This window comes from Molossus molossus, unplaced genomic scaffold, assembly GCF_014108415.1.
Source record: "Molossus molossus isolate mMolMol1 unplaced genomic scaffold, mMolMol1.p scaffold_m16_p_20, whole genome shotgun sequence".
Classification (NCBI taxonomy): domain Eukaryota; kingdom Metazoa; phylum Chordata; class Mammalia; order Chiroptera; family Molossidae; genus Molossus; species Molossus molossus.
Window position 1 is genome coordinate 29,184,021 of NW_023425356.1, and position 20,376 is coordinate 29,204,396.

General features: G+C 42.8%; 1 pseudogene; it reads left to right on the forward strand.

Moving 5' to 3' along the window:
- The first annotated feature begins 13,589 nt into the window (after positions 1-13,589).
- Positions 13,590-18,349, forward strand: LOC118637724 (annotated as a pseudogene).
- Positions 18,350-20,376: the final 2,027 nt, after the last annotated feature.

Genomic DNA, 20,376 nt, shown 5'->3' on the forward strand with positions numbered 1-20,376 from the left:
TAAAGTATTGGTTGCTATTGGCCCATTCATGCATGGGATCAACCCTCCAGCTGGCTGTCAGTGATGCTCAACCCCCAGCACAGCATGCAGTTGCTTATCATGTGAAGCATAAATTCACCTCAGCAAGTTTTGAAGCCTGCCAACATCTCCCTGTGGACATCAGCAATCTGCTGCTTGTAGCTCCCTCTGCTGGAGCCAATGTGTATAGAAAGGACCAAGCTAAACACCAAGGTATGCTTTTATTTTAATTTTATTTTTTTATATTATGAATTTTTTATTTATTTTTTTGTTACAGATATTTTACCTTTTTACCTCATTGGCACCCCCCACCCCACCCCACCTCCGCCCCGTCCCCGGCTTAGTTGTCCATGTCCATTGGTCATGCATACATGCCTATCAGTTCTGTGGTTTATCTCTTCCCACCCCCCCACCACCCACCCCCTCTTCTGAGGGATGTCAGTCTGTGCCCTACTTCCATGTTTCTGGATTTACTGTATTCCTCAGACTGTTATCTTTATTATATTCCGTATATAAGTGAGATCATGTGGTATTTGTCTTTTTCTGCTTGGCTTCTTTCACTTAGGATAATATTTTCCAGGTCCCTCCATGTCGTATCAAAGGATAAGAGATCTTTCTTTCATACCGCTGCATAGTACTCCATTGTGTATATGTACCAGAGCTTTTTGATCCATTCGTCTACTGGTGGACACTTGGGCTGTCTCCAGATCTTAGCTATTGTAAATAGTGCTGCTATGAACATGGGGGTACATATATTCTTCCTGATTGGTGTTTCAGGCTTCTGAGGGTATATTCCCAGCAGTGGGACCACTGGGTCAAATGGCAGTTCAATTTTTAATTTTTTGAGGTAGCACCATATTGTTTTCCATAGCGGCTGCACCAGTCTGCATTCCCACAAGCAGGGTATTAGAGTCCCCTTTTCTCCACACCCTCGCCAACACTTGTTGCTTGATGATTTGTTGATGGCGGCCATTCTGACAGGTGTGAGGTGATACCTCATTGTTGTTTTAATTTGCATCTCTCTGATGATTAGTGACGTTGAGCATTTCTTCATATGTCTTTTGGCCATTTGTATGTCCTGTTTGGAGAGGTGTCTATTCAGCTCCTCAGCCCATTTTTAATTGGGTTCTTTGTCTTCCTTTTGTTGAGTTGTATGAGCACTCTATATATATTGGAAATGAACCCCTTATCTAATACATCATTGGCAATGATGTTCTCCCATACAGTGGGTTGCCTTTCCATTTTGATGATTGTTTCTTTTGCTGTGCAGAAGCTTTTGAGTTTGATGTAGTCCCATGTGTTCATTTTCTCCTTTATTTCTGTTGCCTTAGGTGATGTATCAGTGAAAATTCTGCTCCGTATGATGTCCGAAATTTTGTTGCCTACATTTTCTTCTAGAATTTTTATGGATTCACGGGTCACATTTAAGTCTTTTATCCATTTTGAGTTTATTTTTGTGTATGGTGTAAGTTGATGGTCTAGTTTCATTTTGTTGCATGTAGCTGTCCAATTTTCCCAACACCATTTATTAAAGAGGCTGTCTTTACTCCACTGTACGCTCTTGCCACCTTTGTTAAATATTAATTGAGCGTATTGCCTTGGGTCCATTTCTGGTTTTCAGTTCTGTTCCAGTGGTCTATATGCCTGTTCTTGTGCCAGTACCAGGCTGTTTTGGTTACAGTCGCTTTGTAGTATAACCTGATATCTGGTATTGTGATCCCACCTACTTTGTTCTTTTTTTTCAAGATTGCTGTGGCTATTCGGGGTCTTTTTTGGTTCCATATGAACTTTTGAAGTATTTGTTCTAGTTCTATGAAATATGTCATTGGTATTTTGATGGGGATTGCATTGAATCTATAGATTGCTTTGGGTAGTATGGACATTTTAATGATGTTAATTCTTCCAATCCATGAACAAGGTATGTGCTTCCACTTTTTTATATCTTCCTCTATTTCTTTTTTCAATGACCTGTAGTTTTCTGCAAATAGTTCCTTTACTTCTTTGGTTAAGTTTATTCCTAGGTATCGTAATTTTTTTGGCGCGATGGTAAATGGAATTGTTTTTTCAGTTTCTCTTTCTGTGAGTTCATCATTGGTGTACAAGAATGCCGTCGATTTCTTGACGTTAATTTTGTATTCTGCTACTTTGCCAAATAAATTTATTAAGTCTAGTAGATTTTTGATGGAGTCTTTAGGGATTTCTATGTATAATATCATGTCATCTGCAAATAATGACAGTTTCACTTCCTCCTTTCCAATTTGGATCCCTTTTATTTTTTCTTCATGTCTGATTGCTGTGGCTAAGACTTCCAGTACAATGTTAAATAAGAGTGGCGAAAGTGGACATCCCTGTCTTGTTCCTGTTCTTAATGGAAATGTTTTTAGTTTCTGTCCATTGAGTATGATGTTGGCTGTAGGTCTTTCATATATGGCCTTTATTATGTCGAGATATGATCCCTGTATTCCTACATTGCTGAGCGTTTTTATCAGAAATGGATGCTGGATTTTGTCGAATGGTTTTTCAGCATCTATTGATATGATCATGTGGTTTTTATTCTTCATTTTGTTTATGTGGTGTATCACGTTTATTGATTTGCGAATATTGTACCAGCCTTGCATCCCTGGAATGAATCCCACTTGGTCATGGTGAATAATTTTTTTGATGTATTTCTGGATCCGATTTGCTAATATTTTGTTCAGTATTTTGGCGTCTATGTTCATCAGGGATATTGGCCTGTAGTTTTCTTTCTTCGTAGTGTCTTTCTCTGGTTTTGGAATTTGAATTATGCTGGCCTCATAGAACGTGTTTGGAAGTCTCCCTTCTTGAATTTTTTGAAATAGTTTGAGGAGAATGGGTGTTAGTTCTTTTTTGAATGTTCGGTAAAACTCCCCCGTGAAGCCATGTGGGCCTGGGCTTTTGTTTGCTGGGAGAGTCTTGATTACCTCTTCAATTTCCTTAGTTGTTATTGGTCTGTTCAAGTTTTCTATCTCTTCCGGGAACAGTTTTGGGAGACTGTGTGTTTCTAGAAATTTGTCCATTTCGCTTAGATTGTCAAATTTGTTGCCATATAGTTGTTCATAGTAGTTGTTAATGATCTTTTGTATTTCCGTGGTGTTGATTGTTACTTCTCCTCTTTCATTTCTGATTTTGTGTATTTGGGTTCTCTCTCTTTGTTTCTTGGTGAGTGTCGCTAAGGGTCCATCAATCTTGTTTATCTTTTTGAAAAACCAGCTCTTTGTTTCATTGATCCTTTGAATTGTTTTTTTGGTCTCTATGTCATTTATTTCTGCTCTGATCTTTACTATTTCCTTCCTTCTACTTGCTCTGGGGTTTTCTTTTTGTTTGCTTTCTAATTCTTTAAGTTGTGAGGTTAGACAGTCAATTAGAAATTTTTCTTGTTTTTTGAGGTAGGCCTGTATTGCTATGAACTTCCCTCTCAGAACTGCTTTCGCTGCATTCCATAGATTTTGTGTTGTTGTGTGTTCATTTTCATTGGTTTCCAGGAAGTTTTTAATTTCTTCCTTGATCTCCTCGGTGACCCATTCATTGTTTAATAACATGCTATTTAGCCTCCATGTGTTGAAATGTCTTTGCATGTTCTTGTTGCAATTGATTTCTAGTTTCATGCCATTGTGATCTGAGAAGATGCTTGATATGATTTCAATCTTCTTGAACTTGTAGAGATTTAGTTTATGTCCTATCATGTGGTCTATCTTTGAGAATGTCCCATGTGCACTTGAGAAGAATGTGTATTCTGTAGTTTTGGGATGTAATTCTCTGTAGATACCTATTAAATCCATTTGGTCTAGTGCTTCATTTAGAGTCTCTGTTTCCTTGCTAATTTTTTGCCTAGAGGATCTATCCAGTGGTGTCAACAGGGTGTTGAAGTCCCCTGCTATGATTGTATTGTTGTCGATTTCTCCTTGGAAGTCCTCCAGAAGATTTTTAATATATTTTGGTGCTCCTATATTGGGTGCATATATGTTTATCAAGGTTATATCTTCCTGTTGGATAGATCCTTTCAATGTTTGTAGTGGCCGTCTTTGTCTCTAGTTATGGTCTTCATTTTGAAATCTATTTTATCAGATATGAGAATTGCTACCCCAGCTTTTTTTTGGTTTCCATTTGCTTGGAAAATTTTTTTCCATCCCTTCACTTTCAACCTATGTGAGTCTTTTGTTGAGAGGTGGGTCTCTTGTAAACAACATATAGATGAGTCATTCTTTCTTATACAATCAGCTACTCTGTGTTTTTTTATGGGAGCATTCAATCCATTTACATTTAAGGTGATTATTGATATGTACTTATTTATTGCCATTTTTGTTTAGTGTGGTTCTATTTTTCTTCCCATTTCTACTGCTAATTACAGCAGTCCTTTTAACATTTCTTGCAGTGCTGGTTTGGTGCTAATGTATTCCCTTAGCCTTTTTTTTTGTCTGGGAAGCTCTTTATTTGATCTTCTATTTTGAATGATAGCCTTGCTGGGTAGAGTAGTCTTGGATTCAGATTCTTGTTTTTCATGACTTTGATTACTTCATGCCATTCTCTTCTGGCCTGTAGTGTTTCTTGTGAGAAGTCAGCTGAGAGCCTTATGGGGTTCCCTTTGTAGGTAACCTGTTGCTTCTCTCTTGCTGCTTTTAGGATTCTGTCTTTGTCTTTAATTTGTGGCATTTTAATTATAGTGATACCTCGGTTCTCGAACATAATTCGTTCCAGGAGGACGGTCGAGAACCGAATTGTTCGAGAACCGAAGCAGTGAAACCCAATAGGAAAGCGTGACTCCACAAAGCGTGACTCTCTCTCTGCACTCACACTGATGACGCAAGCAAGGCGCGCTGGGCCGAATGAACGCCATTCGGCTCAACTCGGCTCATCTCGGAAGTTCGAGTTCCAAATATTTGTTCGGATTCCGAGACAAAAGTTTCTCGAATCTCCTGGTCGAATACCGATTTGGTCGAAAACCGAGGCGTTCGAGAACCGAGGTATCACTGTACTATGTGTCTTGGTGTGGGCCTGTTTGGGTTCTTCTTACTTGGGACTCTCTGTGCTTCTTGAACTTGAATGCCTTCTTCCTTCACCAAATTAGGGAAGTTTTCTGTCACTATTTTTTTGAATATATTCTCTATCCCTTGCTCATTTTCTTCTTCTTCGGGGACTCCTATGATGCGAATATTATTACGTTTCCAGTTGTCCCATAGTTCTCTTAAGCTGTCTTCCTGTTTTTAAATCGTTTTTTCCATTTGTTTTTCTGATTGGTTGATTTTTTCTACTGTGGGAGACTGTTTGCATGGCATCCATTTTGCAAAAATCTGCTCTGCCATCTCCTGCCCCAAGGCAGGATATCTCTGTCTGCATCTCTGCATACAATGTTTCTGCATTCCTTTAAGTAACCATTTACTCAGCCAGTTATGCTGTTTGTCTTTTGTTCCACCTGTGATATTTACATGATATTTACTTGAAATTGCTTCGGGGTGGTCACCACAGACATGCTTGGCAACAAATGTTCTTGTTTTTCTGCTTCTTGCCCTATATATACTGTGGATCTCCCCAGAATAAACGAGACTTGATCAGAGCCCTGTCTTGTCTCCATTTCTCGTGTCTCTTGTCCCTCCTCATCCTCACTCCCCCTCTAGAGTCCTCGTTGCTCGACCTGCGGGACGGGTCAAGTGGCGCCCAACGTGGGGCTCCAGCACGGGGGATCCAGTGAAGGACGCCGTTCGAGTGGCTGGCAGAAAGGAAAAATAGGGAACAACGTGGGAACCTGCTGCGTCTGCACCCCTCAGGTAAGTGAACGGCGATTATGGGTCAAGGAATTATAGATCAAAAACGATGGAAAATAGTTCGTGATGCTCTTAGAGATTACTATAAGACTTATGGACCTGAGAAGGTCCCGGTAACTGCTTTTTCTTATTGGTATTTAATAGAGGAGATTTTATCTCAGAGACATTCTGATCCTCTCGTTGTCAATGTAGTAGAATATGGCGAGGGTATATTACAGAAAGAAAGAAAAGGGAATGAAAATGAAAGTAAAGAATGTGAGGACTTCATGTCATTCGATAGTGATAATGAGGAAGAAGAAACTGAGCCCACTTGGAATAAAATTATGCCTAAAAGTTCTCATATGGGGAGACAAGAAAAACTAACAGAGAGAGAGGGTGGAGAAATCAAAAGAACAATAACTAGTGTTGCCCCAGAGGAAATAATCAAATCCAAGACAAAGATTTATCTTGACCTATCAGAATATTTGGAGACTGTTCCTGACGGAGGGGAAGTTAATTGGGATGAATTGGCGGATGAAGTTGCCAGATATCGTAACTCTGACTGGCCGCTTGTTTCTCAATGCCCTCCACCTTATAATAATAATCCCAGTGCTCCCCCGCTGGCATGTCCAGCCCTTGAACCTAGAAAAGAACTTAGAGATAAAATTGAACACCTCAAAGAACAAATAAAACTGGAAAAGGAGCACCAAGATCTCATAGCCCAATTAGAAGGACTAAAAGTAGGAAAATCTAAAAAGGAGAGTGGAGTAAGATCAGAAGTCCTCGGTAATCAAAAACCACCCATGAGGGGAGCTGCCCCAAAGATCCCTCCCCGCTTGCAACTTACACCAGAGCTAGATGATATAGAGGCTTTTCCAGTAACAGAAACAGTGGACGCGCAAGGACAGTCTTGGCGTCACCATAGTGGGTTTGATTTTAAATTAATAAAGGAGTTAAAGACCGCTGTAGCACAATACGGAGCCACAGCCCCATATACTACGGCAATTTTAGAATCAGTAGCCGAGAATTGGCTTACGCCTGGGGATTGGCTGAGCGACACTTGCTGGAGGAGACTATCTCCTGTGGAAATCAGAATATGTAGAGAACTGCAGGGACATTGCTAAACGCAATGTGCAGGCTGGTAATGGATGGAATTTCGATATGCTAATAGGAGAAGGAAATTATGCCAATAGTGATGCCCAAATGCAATATGATGCAGGTCTTTTTGCTCAAGTTCAGGTTGCAGGCACTAGGGCATGGAGGAAACTGCCCACCAAAGGCGACATGAGCTCCTCCCTTACTAACATTAAACAAGGACCTGATGAGCCTTTTGCAGATTTTGTTCTGGATTGCCTATAAATCTTTGGGGTAGAGACCTCTTATTCCAATTAGGATTGATAATGGGCAGCCCGAATGCTGTTATTACTACCCAAATGTTGAAAACCAGATATCTACCAGGCCAAGGGCTGGGAAAAAATAATATGGGTATAACAGAACCCATAGAGCCCTCCCCAAAGACTGATAGGGCAGGATTAGGCCATTTTCCATAGGGGCCATCGACACTCCTGTGACCCATGCAGAAAAGATCACATGGCTGAGGAGCCGGTGTGGGTTGATCAATGGCCTCTAACAGCAGAAAAACTGATGGCTGCACAACAGCTGGTACAGGAGCAGCTTGATGCTGGCCACATTGTCCCTAGTAACTCCCCTTGGAATACTCCTATTTTTGTCATTAAAAAGAAATCTGGCAAATGGCGGCTATTGCAAGACTTAAGAGCTGTAAGACTATGGTACTAATGGGAGCCTTACAACCAGGACTTCCCTCACCTGTTGCCATACCTCTGGGTTATTTCAAAGTCATTGTTGATCTAAAGGATTGTTTTTTCACGATTCCTCTGCATCCAGATGATCAGAGGCGATTTGCATTCAGCTTACCAGCTATAAATTTCAAAGCGCCTATGAAAAGATTCCAATGGCGTGTTCTGCCACAGGGAATGGCTAATAGCCCTACCCTATGCCAATCCTTTGTAGCCTCAGCCTTACAATTAGTTAGAGACAATTGGCCAAATATGTACATTATACATTACATGGATGATATCCTCATAGCCGGAGAAGAGGGGAGCGAGGTTTTGAAATGCTATGAGATGATGCGCATTGCCTTAAGAGACAAAGGCCTGGAAATAGCCCCTGACAAGGTCCAACTCACAGACCCTTATACATATCTTGGATTTCAAATACGAGGGTCCCTAATTTTCTCTCAAAAATTAGAACTAAAATTAGACAAGCTTAAAACCCTAAATGATTTTCAAAAACTGCTAGGGGACATTAATTGGCTTATGCCCTATTTAAAAATCAGTAAAGGAGAACTTAAACCCCTGTATGATATATTGCAGGGAGATGCCAACCCTACTTCTCCCCGTGAACTTACGTTAGAAGGAAAACAGGCTATACGCAAAGTCGAACAGGCTATCCATTCTCAAATAACCACCTTTATGGATTACACTAAACCTTTAAAGTTTATTATTTGTAAGACTGCTCTCTCCCCTACCGCTGTTTTCTGGCAGACAGCACCCTTAATGTGGATTCACTTGCCTGCCACACCTAAAAAGGTCATTGAGCCATATTATCAGGCAGTGTCCAATCTCATTACGATGGGTAGGAAACAAGGGAAATGTTATTTTGGTAAGGAGCCAGATATTATTATACAACCCTATACCGTGGACCAAATTAGATGGCTCATGTAAAATACTGAATTTTGGCCCATTTCCCTAGCCTCTTATGCGGGGATTCTAGACAATCATTATCCACCAGACAAACTTATTGATTTTGCCAACAAGCATGAGTTTACCTTTCCTATACTCACAGCATCTAAGCCTCTGAGAAAATGCTTTACTAGTATTTACTGATGGGTCCTCGACGGGTAGAGCTGCTTACACTTATCTAGACCAAACTGTGTCATTTATGACCAGCAGCACATCTGCTCAACTAATGGAACTGCAAGCCATTGTTGCTGTTTTTTCTGCCTTCCCAGATCAATCTCTCAATATTTACACAGATAGTGCATACATCGCACATTCTATACCTCTATTAGAAACAGCTGGACGGGTAAAAAACATATCCAATGCAGGAAATTTGTTTAGGCAGTTACAGAAACTAATTACAAAAAGAGTTCACCCATTTTACGTAGGCCACTTACGCGCCCATTCTGGGCTGCCAGGACCTCTTGCTGAGGGAAACCAAAAAGCTGACCTAGCTACTCGCCTCCAGGATTCTAATCAAGTGTTTACAACCATTGATAACAGCTCTGATAAGATCATCCTAGCACAGAACAGTCATCGATTACATCATCTCAATGCTAAAACGCTTCGCCTCATGCATCAGATTACTAGGGAACAAGCTAGGCAAATTGTTAAAAACTGCCCCTCATGTGCCACTCATTTGCCTGTCCCCCACCTTGGAGTAAACCCAAGGGGACTAATCCCTAATGCATTATGGCAGATGGATGTTACTCACATCTCTGAATTTGGAAATCTTAAATATGTACATGTTATAGATACCTTTAGTGGATTCATTTATGCTTCCCTCCAAACTGGTGAAGCCACAAAACATGTGATCAGTCACATGCTAACCACATTTACAGTTCTGGGATGCCCACAGCAATTGAAAACCGATAACGGCCCAGGCTATACAAGTTCAGCCTTCTCCGAATTTTGCAAATGCCTCAATATTCAACACATAACAGGTATACCTTACAACCCTCAGGGCCAAGGGATTGTAGAGAGAGCACGTCTGTCTTTAAAGATCACCATTAATAAAATAAAAAAGGGAGAATGGTATCCCACGAGGGGGTCACCCAAAAATATTCTCTCTCATGCCTTATTTATCCTCAATTTTTAAAATTTGGACACTAATGGGCAATCTGCTGCTAATCGCTTTTGGCATACAGAAACTCAAAAACAATTTGCCTCAGTACAATGGAAAGATCCGCTAACCAACTCTTGGCATGGCCCAGACCCAGTCCTCATCTGGGGCCGAGGTTCTGTATGCATTTACTCTAAGAAAATGAAATCTGCCAGATGGCTACCAGAGCGTTTGGTTAAACAGATTGATCAAGTTAAAGGAATAACAGATAACCATATAGATAACTCCAGGGACGAAAATTCGCCCTGAGAGGCTTTTTCTGTTTTTTCTTTATTTCAGGAATGGACCGGAATGCTGAAATCTTACTGCAGGGATACTATTGCATCTTTGCCTGCTTGTGGAAGGAGGTTGGGGCCTCCTCCACACCCTGACGAGCTCCTGAGGACCTTATTTGGCCCCCCATGCGACTGTGTTGCTTTTGCAGGAATGCTGCTGCTTAAAAGAACTTTTCAATAACCCCCTTTGGAGCGGGCTAAATGGGGTATATCTTCTCCCTCTGTTGGGCCCCTTACTTGGCCTTTTACTGATTGTGTCACTAGGACCCTTCCTCTTCAATAAGGTGATAGCTTTCATCAAGCAGCAGATAGATGCCATTAAGATGCAACCTATACAGGTCCATTATCATAAACTTGAAATGGCCGACAGAGAAGCTCACTCTAGCTGTGAATCAGTAAGCTATGACTATGCCCGAGATGGCAAATAGTCTCAAAAACCTTGTCACCTTGGTGCGCTGGACTGGATAGCCAGAGACGGGCAACTGGAACTCACACGCATCACCAACCACCACCTAAGACAGGAACAAGGCCTTATGCTGCCTTGCTATTCCAATGACGGGTTCGGACAGGTTGGCACCGTGTGCAAGTTTCCTGACCTAAGACAGGCACAGTCCCCTCAAGGTATTATTTCGGCCTTAGGAAAAAAAAAAAGGGGGGACCTGTGGGAGACTGTTTGCATGGCATCCATTTTGCAAAAATCTGCTCTGCCATCTCCTGCCCCAAGGCAGGATATCTCTGTCTGCATCTCTGCATACAATGTTTCTGCATTCCTTTAAGTAACCATTTACTCAGCCAGTTATGCTGTTTGTCTTTTGTTCCACCTGTGATATTTACATGATATTTACTTGAAATTGCTTCGGGGTGGTCACCACAGACATGCTTGGCAACAAATGTTCTTGTTTTTCTGCTTCTTGCCCTATATATACTGTGGATCTCCCCAGAATAAACGAGACTTGATCAGAGCCCTGTCTTGTCTCCATTTCTCGTGTCTCTTGTCCCTCCTCATCCTCACTCCCCCTCTAGAGTCCTCGTTGCTCGACCTGCGGGACGGGTCATTCTACCCTGTCTTCTAATTCACTGATCCAGTCCTCAGCTTCCTCTACTCTGCTTTTTAAACCTTCCAATGTGTTTTTCATTTCTGATATGTCATTTTTTATCTCTTCTTGTTGGTTTTTAATTTCCAATTGGCTTATTTTCAGTGTCTCTATGTCCTTACTCATGCTGTTCAGCTTCCTCAAGATCATGGCTCTGAATTCTAGCTCTGTTAACATGCCTAATTGCTCCACATTGATCTCATCTTCGGTGGAGGTCTCTTGCTCTTTCATTTGGCTTCTGTTTCTGTGTTTCACCATTTTGGCTATCACTGTGGGCTTTGGAGCCTGTCAAGTTTTCCCTGTGGGTGTTGGTGTTCTGCTGTTTGTGGCTCCCTCTCCTGTGTTTAGATGAGCGAGGGAGGACCCACGTTGAACACCACTGTCAAGTCTTACTTTCCTGGTTAAAGTTGCCAGCCCAGGAAAGGTACTGTTATCCTCTAGCTTTTTTGGGGGGTTGTTAGTTGATTGAAAAGCTCCCTCTTGTGCTTAGCACAAGGGGATTTCCCGAGGGTGGGGCAGATGCTGGTTGTTAGTGAGCCTCAATTAGCACTTCAATGGCCCACAGGGTGGGGTTGGATCTCCGAGGGAGGGGCTGCTGCCTCTCTCAGAGCCCTGGGAAGGAGCAATGTGGCCACCGTCCTGAGTGGCTGCACTCAGCCAAAGCTCTGAGTGCCCTCCAAACCCCGAGTGTCCCGACACAGCTCCAGTCCAGTCCGCCCTCCCTCTGCCGGAGCCCAAGGTGAGTGGCTGTGGCTGTTTCAGCCTCTGTCCCAGCTGCGCTGTGGAGCCGCCTGGGAGTGTAACCCGAGGGCGCTGCTCCCAGCTAAGGCTGCTGCCGAGCTGCCGACCGTGGGCTCCCAGCCCCTGTCTCGCGCCTTCGCAAACCTATCGGGATGGAGTCAGTGTCCCTCGTTATATGGTCCTTGCAAGCTGCTTTTCTGTTGGTTTTTCCCGTCGATTTGTCTGTGTTATAGTTGTAATTCCAGTTTGGTTCTGGGAGACGGTCTGTGTAGCTTCCGTTCACTCTGCCGCCATTTTTCCTCTCCCCAAGGTCTGCTTTTACAAGCCTCAGGCAGAGGAGCTGAAGAGGCAAAGACTCAAAGCACCCAGAGATCCACCCATGCCTGCAGGCTGACCCTTAGTCTCAGTTACTTAATGAGCCTCAGGCTGTAGTTCTCTGTCAGGCATTAACTCCATGAGGCAGGCAGGGTGAAAGAATTTCCAATGGGTGTGGCAATTGCTTTCCTCCGGATAAAGCTGCTTTGATGGGAAAACTCTGCCGGAGAAAGATGGCTTCTGCAATGTGGGGTAATGACTCTGAACAGGTATCCAGGCAGTAGCCTTCCCAGTACTCTCCCCAGAGCCATGAACCCAGAATCTCTGCACACAGCTCTAGCCCACTCTGCCCTCTCTCTGCCAGAGCCCAAGGTGGGTGGCTGCAAGCAAAATTTAGTGCATTGGCCTGTGTGGGTGCCTGTGTTTCCAGTCTCCTGTCCCTGCTGGGTGGAACCTCTGGTGCTTTTCACAGCCAGGTGTTATGTGGGCATTACTCTGGTTTCATTACTCTGGGCTTGGGAGCCCAGCTTTAGGTTTAGGCACAAGATTTCTCAACAGGAAACTTCCACAGCTTAGATATCCCTCTGGAACCTTAGTTGCTTCCTGTGAGACCAGCCAGCCATCTCACACCTTTGAACTTCCTACCGGTCTTGATATGGGTTCCTCTTTTTTTTTTTTCAATCCTCATCCGAGGACATTTTTGTCTGATGGCCTGGGGACTGGCGCCAGGCAAAGTGCTCGACCAGACCATTGTCTTGCTTGCTCAGCCTTGCCTCCCACCCTGAACGGCCTGCCTCGAGCTTGTAGATTAACTCCCATCTTGCTCTTATCCATTCACATTCCAGAGGCTCCATGCATAACCCTCGCAGGGCCAAACCCTAAGGGACAAATTCCAGCTACAATAGGCAGATATAAAAGACACGAGCCCCTACATTGAGCGCGGCTTCTAGGACTCGACCCCCGGAGTCTGTGAACCCGCCCGGAGTGTACCCAATAAAGCCTGATCCCTGTTTATTCGGCTGATTGGCTCTCCAGTCTCTTCTCTGTTTTATTCAGCGGCGCCCCCAATTCCTTACAATTTTTCCATTTTTTGTACAGACAGAGTGGGAGGGAGAGAGAGGAAGAGAGAGAGAGGGAAACATTGATGTGAAAGGGACACATCGAGTGGCTGCCACCCGCACGACCAACCAGGGCCGGGGACAAACTGTAACCGAGGTACATGCCCTTAGCGGGAACCGAACCCGGGCCTCTCTGGACCGCAGGTGGACGCTCTAACCGCTGAGCCAAACCGGCCAGGGCGATATGGGTTCCTCTTTATATCCTTGTTACAAGTGTTCTCTCCAGCTAATCTTCAGTTGGTTATTCAGTATGATTTTTCTATATTTTAGCTGTAATTCCAGTTTAGTCCTGGGAGAAGGTCAGTATAGCTTCCATTCAATCTTCCACCATTTTGGAATCCTGGAAGTATGTCTTCTAAAGTGTCAGTGTGTTTGCCATTAAAGGAGTATATGTTTCTAAAAGTATTGGAACATGTTTGCCAATCTTGAAAATGCTAATTATTTACTTTTTGCTTTTTCTCCCTACCTTATCCTTCCAGAATTTGGTAAATTTTTTTTTGTTAATCCTCACCTGAGGATATTTTTTCCATTGCTTGGAAGTGTCAGAGAAAAAGAGAGAGAGAAATATTGAGAGAGAGAGAGGGGAACAGGGATTGAACCTGCAACCTAGGTATGTTCCCTTGACCAGCAATCAAACCTGCAACCCTTCAGTGCATGTGCCGATGCTCTAACCACTGAGCAACAATGACCAGGGCATAATGTGGCAAATCTTCTTTTTTTATTTTTAATCCTCATCTGATGATACTTTTCCATTTATCTTCAGAAAGAATGGGAAGGAGAGAGAGAAACATTGACATAAGAGAAACACATCAGTTGGTTGCCTCCCGCACAATGCCTACCAGGGCTGGGGACTGAACTGCAACTGAGGTACATGCCCTTGACTAGAATCAAATTCATGACTCTTTGGTCCATGGGCTGATGCTCTAACTGCTGAGCCAAACCAACCAGGGCAATAATTTGGCAATTCTTAATTAGTGATTCATGGCAATACATTTCTTTGTATAAATTCAATAAAACCAGTTTTCACTTGTGGTCTTATTAACGAAGACTCTGACTAGTATGCCATGTCTAAGAGGGACATGAATAGACTCTGGGTATCACCAGAAAGCCTTAAGGAATTTAGATTTACTTCCAAAGTCAATCAAGTTCATTGCAGAATGGTCTGATAACTTGGTTGGTCATGTGGTTCATGGCAGTCTTTCCAGACAAGAAATGAAGGTTGCTTTTCTGAAAAATGGCAAGGAAGGAACCTCAAGACATTTGGGAACCTGAAGGACATGTGGAACTTACCCAAACCTACAGGTATTGCAGACAAAGCCTGATGGCAACTATGGCTTGGCTTCTTTACCCTGGTGGGCTGACTATAGCTCAACTTAAACATTCCTTGTGAAAGATTCCAGCAAAGCAGATTTAAAAAACCTGTGTGATCTATTTGATCAGTTACTGTTCTTGCTGTGTTTTTTCAAATAATCAGGCCAAACTAAAATTGGACTTAATGCAATCTTTTTGAAAAGGAGGGTAAATCTCAGGAAGAAAAACTGTGTTTCAATGGAAACCACACTGTCCATTTATGGATATTGAACTCCAGTACAGTTAAATGTCTTCAAAGTTTTTTCTTTCTTTTTCTTTTTTTTAAGGTTCTGTCTGTGTATGCCATACAGAACTAGCACCTGATGACATCACCAAAGATGTTCTAACCACAGACTATCTATCAGATTGTCACTATTGCTTTCATTCCAGCAAAATCCTTGCATCTGGAAGTGTTCTCGACTAGTTTATGATTTTTTTTTGTGTGTGTATTAACCTTTGGGTTTTGTATTCTTCTATTTCCAAAGAGTGCTTTCATTTGTCTGCCCAAATGGTTTACAGAAAAGGCCCACTGTTTCTCATGGAGGAAGTCTTAAAATATTTTCGTCAGGCTAATTTGAGTTAAGTATGGTAAACAGAAGGGCTCCAGACAGGTATGACATACCTGCCTCCAGAGAAGCTACTCCTCCTACCTAATTTGGGACTGTAAGTTAACACTGTAACACTGTAAATTAGTCTTTCCCTTTATCACATGTTTGTTTGTTTTTTAACCTCTCACCAGACTTTTAATTGATATAAGTCTCCTCAGTTTTGAATTATGCCTTTTAACCTTCCTGTCAAGTTTATCATTTCTAGAATACAACAAAATTCTAGCTTGTCCAATGCATCAACCTCTGGACATTGCCTATGTCAATTCCCAGGGACACCAGACTGACCTGAATTCTACAGAATCCCTCTTCCCTGCATGAGTACTTCCCTTCCCTTTTGCTTATCCTTCCTCTGTCAGATAGGGAGAAACTCTGAGCCTTGGGATAGGCAGAACTACACCCCTCTGACAGCATTAGCAGTTACAAGAAGACGGGAACCTTTGTCCATTTACTCTTGTGAAATTATAAGGCTTAAGTTCTCTAAAGGGGAGACTGATACTAGTGTAATTAGCTAATTATTAATAATAGGAAAGGATCAAAGGGGAAAACCAGACATTATAGACATGTCATTTGGGCAGTGTCACCAGGAAGCCGCAACTCTGCATTTCCCAGGGAACTATCAATCTATTCCCTGCAAAACACTGGGGGAAGGGATCCAACAAAGGGGCGATAGACACATGTCCGAAGTTGTGGTGATGTAGGTGGAAGGTGCTTGTCTGTCGTTCACACCTGGGAACAGAGATTATTAGCTAGAATGGGTGTGGCCAGTGCAAGTGTATGAAAATTTGCAAAGGAGTTCATGCTCTTGTTACTCTCTCAACTCTTGGCTCATGGGGCTCTCTTGTGCCTGCTTCCTTGCATTTGTCCGTATGGCCCACAATTATGTGGACCCCACACACAATGGACTAGTGGATTATAGCTAGGGACAGAAACTGAGCTAGCCTGATGCTGGACTGGAGTGTGCAAATACAGAAAGGAAATTCTAGACACTGGCTCTGGCCAGGCTAAAGGCAAAATGGGATTTCTTCCATGGCAGGACTGAGGGAAATGAAACATCGGAAACTCAGGGGATTGATTCCACAGAAATAAAGCTTTCTACAATACCTCATCCTCCTGTGTGAGTCTCAGAAAATTCTTTTTCTCAGGATATTGCAAGAATTCCACCTCCATGAGCAACTGGTGGGGAAGAGGACCTCTCACCACCAATAACAGTCTGATGCTTGAAGTATAAAAGAGCCAGGGATGGAAGGGAGAGAAAGGCATCCCAGACAGAGGACACAGCACGTGCAAAGGCATGGGAGTGGGAAAGAATTTGATGGGTTTATGGACCCATGGTATTTCCATGTGGCTGGAGCCTAGGGAGCAGGCAGGAGAGGAGCATTGAAGATCTGATGGATCAGATTGCTAAGGAGTCTGGTCTCTTTGGAAAAAAAATTCAGTAGGAAATGAAGTGGTAAGTTCTGTGTTTTAAGAAGATCGCTCTTTATGTGATAGCATCTCGGGTAACATAAAGGAATGACCAGAGAGAATGAGCATTGAGAATTAGACTGAGGGGACATACTTAGAGGAGCCATATTGAGTTGGAATTGACAGGACCCAATAACTGATTAGATGTGTTGGGGAGCTGGGGTGACATGAAGAAAGAAGGAGGAGTCAAGAGGAAAAGAATTGTCTGCCCTTTGTAGTTGTGGTTGGTGAAGCAGTGAATAGCACTTTAGCACATAGCTGCTAAAACTGGTAGGTAAGGAGTTAAATGTGGTTTATTTATTAGATGAGTTACTTAGCTTTTCTGTGACTCAGTTTCTTAATTTATAAAATGGAGGATGATTGCTTTTATTTCAAGGGGTAGAAATATTTAATATTTTTATGGGTTTTAAAAGAATTAGTACATGTAAAACATTAGGGTGGGTAATGGTACACAGAAAACACTCAATAAGTGTTAGCTATTATGATTACGATGGCCATTAATTAGCATAGGGGAAACACATGGAAACAAGTTGGAGAGGTCAAGGAAAGACTTATGAGTTAAACTTTGGGCACATTGAACTTAGGGTGATTTCTGATATTCATTTAGAAATGACCCATAAGCAATAGGAAATATAGGTAATAAATAAAATGGTTGAGATTATTTTTTTAAAAAAGATATCTGACACATAATGTAGTAATTATTTCACTACAATAAGATCTCATAATAAAAGTCTCTGTTGCCCTCATAAGAAAAGTCGCTGTGCATGGCAGAGCACAGCAACGCAGTTCCTGACAGGGGACCGTCGAGGCTGATGATCCCTCCCGAGACCCAGCTGGACCCAGACCCTCTCGCACCCTCCCATCCACTCCCCGCTCATTCTGTGCTGCTGTGCTGCTGTGGAAGCAGCATTTTTATTCAGGGGATGCTTAAGGGAGCCCCGTGCTCCTGGTGCACTGTGGCAGCAGCAGTGGCTTGTTGGCTGGAGGGCGCAAAGCAAACCGGTGGATATAAAGAAACCAGTTGACTGGGAGGAAGAGTGGAGGAGCGCTACTGTGAGGTGTGTGGCCCCAGGAATCATGTCTAGCAGGACTCCTTTAACCTGGAAAATTATGAATTGGACAACAGCTTCTGGATAACCAGATTCACTTTACTAAACTCAAGGCCACTGACTGCAAAGTGCCCCAAGATGTCCGGCAGAAATTGCTGGAATCCTTACAAGAGAACCACTTCCAAAAAGATGAACAGTTTCTGGGAGCAGTGATGTCAAGGCTGGTGTCGTTCCTTTGAAGCATGACAGTCATTCCTTGGTGCAAACCATGAACTACATTAATCCTATCGTTGATTACACTTACATGATGGGCAGCATAACGTGCCAACGTCCTCGATGCATTGAGGGGGTCACAGAATATGACAGTATGCTGATGCTCCATGGAATCAGTAATAAAATGACCAACAGAGAAAGGGACAAAATGAGCTCTTAATTAAACAGGATTTTAAAGATGCAGCAGAGGAGGCAGAAATGTCTGTAACAGGTCTTTTGGCAGGGTTGTCTGCTAAACAGTGTTAAACCGCTGGATTGTTTTGGGAGGAGTGGCTACAACTGTCTGCCAGCCTAATGAATTCATCACACCAGATAACCAGTGCCTGGGGATGTGCTTATGCTAACCCAGGCCCTGGGGACGTAATAGGTATGTCTGTTCGCTATGATTCGTAGCCTCCTTGTCCTGACCAAGATAGCTGCTGTGAGCAAGACCTGTGGAAAGGTGGCAGGACAGTAAGAAGTTAGAAAAATTCTTGGGCAAGTGGAATGGGGAAACTGAGACAAGAAAATTAAACAGCCAAACAGTTTGGGCAATTGACAGCCAGCTGGTAAATCACAAGACCTTATCTCCCCTAAACCAAGGACACTTGAGAGTGAATGGTTTATTTATTTATTTTAAAAACTGTTTCTATTGATTAAAAAATTTTTTTTTCTTTATTGATTTTAGAGAGAGAGGAAGGGGGAGAGAGAGAGATAAAAACATCAGTGAGAGAGAACATTGATTGGCCGCCTCCTGTATGCCTTCCACTGAGGATTTGGCCCACAACCTGGATATGTGCCCTGACTGGGAATTGAACTGGTGACCTCTTGGTGCATGAGTCGACACTCAACCACTGAGCCATATTGGCCAGGCTTTATTGATTTTTAGAGAGAGAGGAATGGAGGGGGAGAGAGAGATAGAAACATTGATGAGAGAGACATATCAATTGGCTGCCTCCTGCACACCCCCTACTGGGGATCAAGCCCGAAATCCAGGCATGTGCCCTGATTGGGAATGTAACCAGGAACTCTCCATCTGTGGGACGATGCTTACACTAAGCCACACCGGTGGGGCCGGGCATGAACTTTTTATGTCTTCCTAAACTGCAAGGATCCCCATGAGACTTGCAATCAGGGGAGCAGCGGGCTGGCAGCTCGACATGGGCTCACCCCCTGATCCTGTCTCTAAAGCATCCCTTTTCTCTGATTTCCCAGTGAGCTAAAGCAGCCCCACCTTGGCTCCCTTCTTTCCTACAACATTTCTAGAGAGCCAAAACAGAACACTGCCCAGGCTCTCCCCTGTTGTTTTTTCTACCCTACCTCCTTCCTTTGTTTTACTGTTCCCAGCTTTAATAAACATACTCTCAAACCCACCTGGACTCCTGTTGTGAAATCTTTCCTACACATAGTCAAGAAACCACACATTTTAGCCTGGCCCGAGGCTAACCCTCTCTGAGCTGGTCCCTGTCTAGTAACAGAAACATGTTTGAACTCATGTGTGGGATCTACCCTGAGACGTCTCAGGAGGCCTTCTAATCCATTTGCTATGTGAGCAAGCAGCTTGGTTCTTTTTTTTTTTGGGTGGTATGTGCCCCTAGTGGGAACCGAACCTGGGACTCTCTGGTTCGCAGGCCGATGCTCAACCACTGAGCCAAACTGGCCAGGGCAGCAGCTTGGTTCTATGCAGAGATAAAGTTCCCCAAATATGGTGAAGTTCACCAAACATGGATTATTGGGACCGTAGAGAAGGGCAACTATAGAGCCAGATTCATAGACAAGCCCTGCATAATTGAAGTCATACCATAGGTGGCCACTCAAAGTCACCAGGTGGATCCTGCACCTGGTGCTACCGAAATAACTAGTTGGTTTTGTTTGCAAATAGATTTATTTCTGAAATAACTATTTAGTTTTGTTTTCAAATAGATCTATTTCTTTTATCATCATTTCAATTAATGACTATAAACAACAACAGAAATCTCATTGTGTCTACACATCTGGTGAACTGAGGTCAATTTGTGAATAGATGTAATTAACGAAAAAAAATCCATTGCATTTTTTTCCTGTTGCATTAACTGAAGATGAACCTGATCTTGAGTCAGCTTCTAAGTTGGAAATTATGTTATCCAGTACTGTTTATTCATTTGCAATCTTTAGACATGATCTCTTGCTGTATACATTCTTTTTGAAGGTGGCTTCACATAGCACAGATATTACCAATCATGCTGTCAAATTGCAGTTTGCGTCTTTCATTTCATGTACATCTATCAGCAGTTTGATTTTTTTTTAATTCTCACGTAAGGATATGATTTTTTTTAAAAATTGATTTTAGAGAGAGAAGAAAAGAGAGAGAGAGAGATCGATGGGTTGCCTTCTGTACCAACTGTGCACTTGGAAGACACAAAATAAATTTTC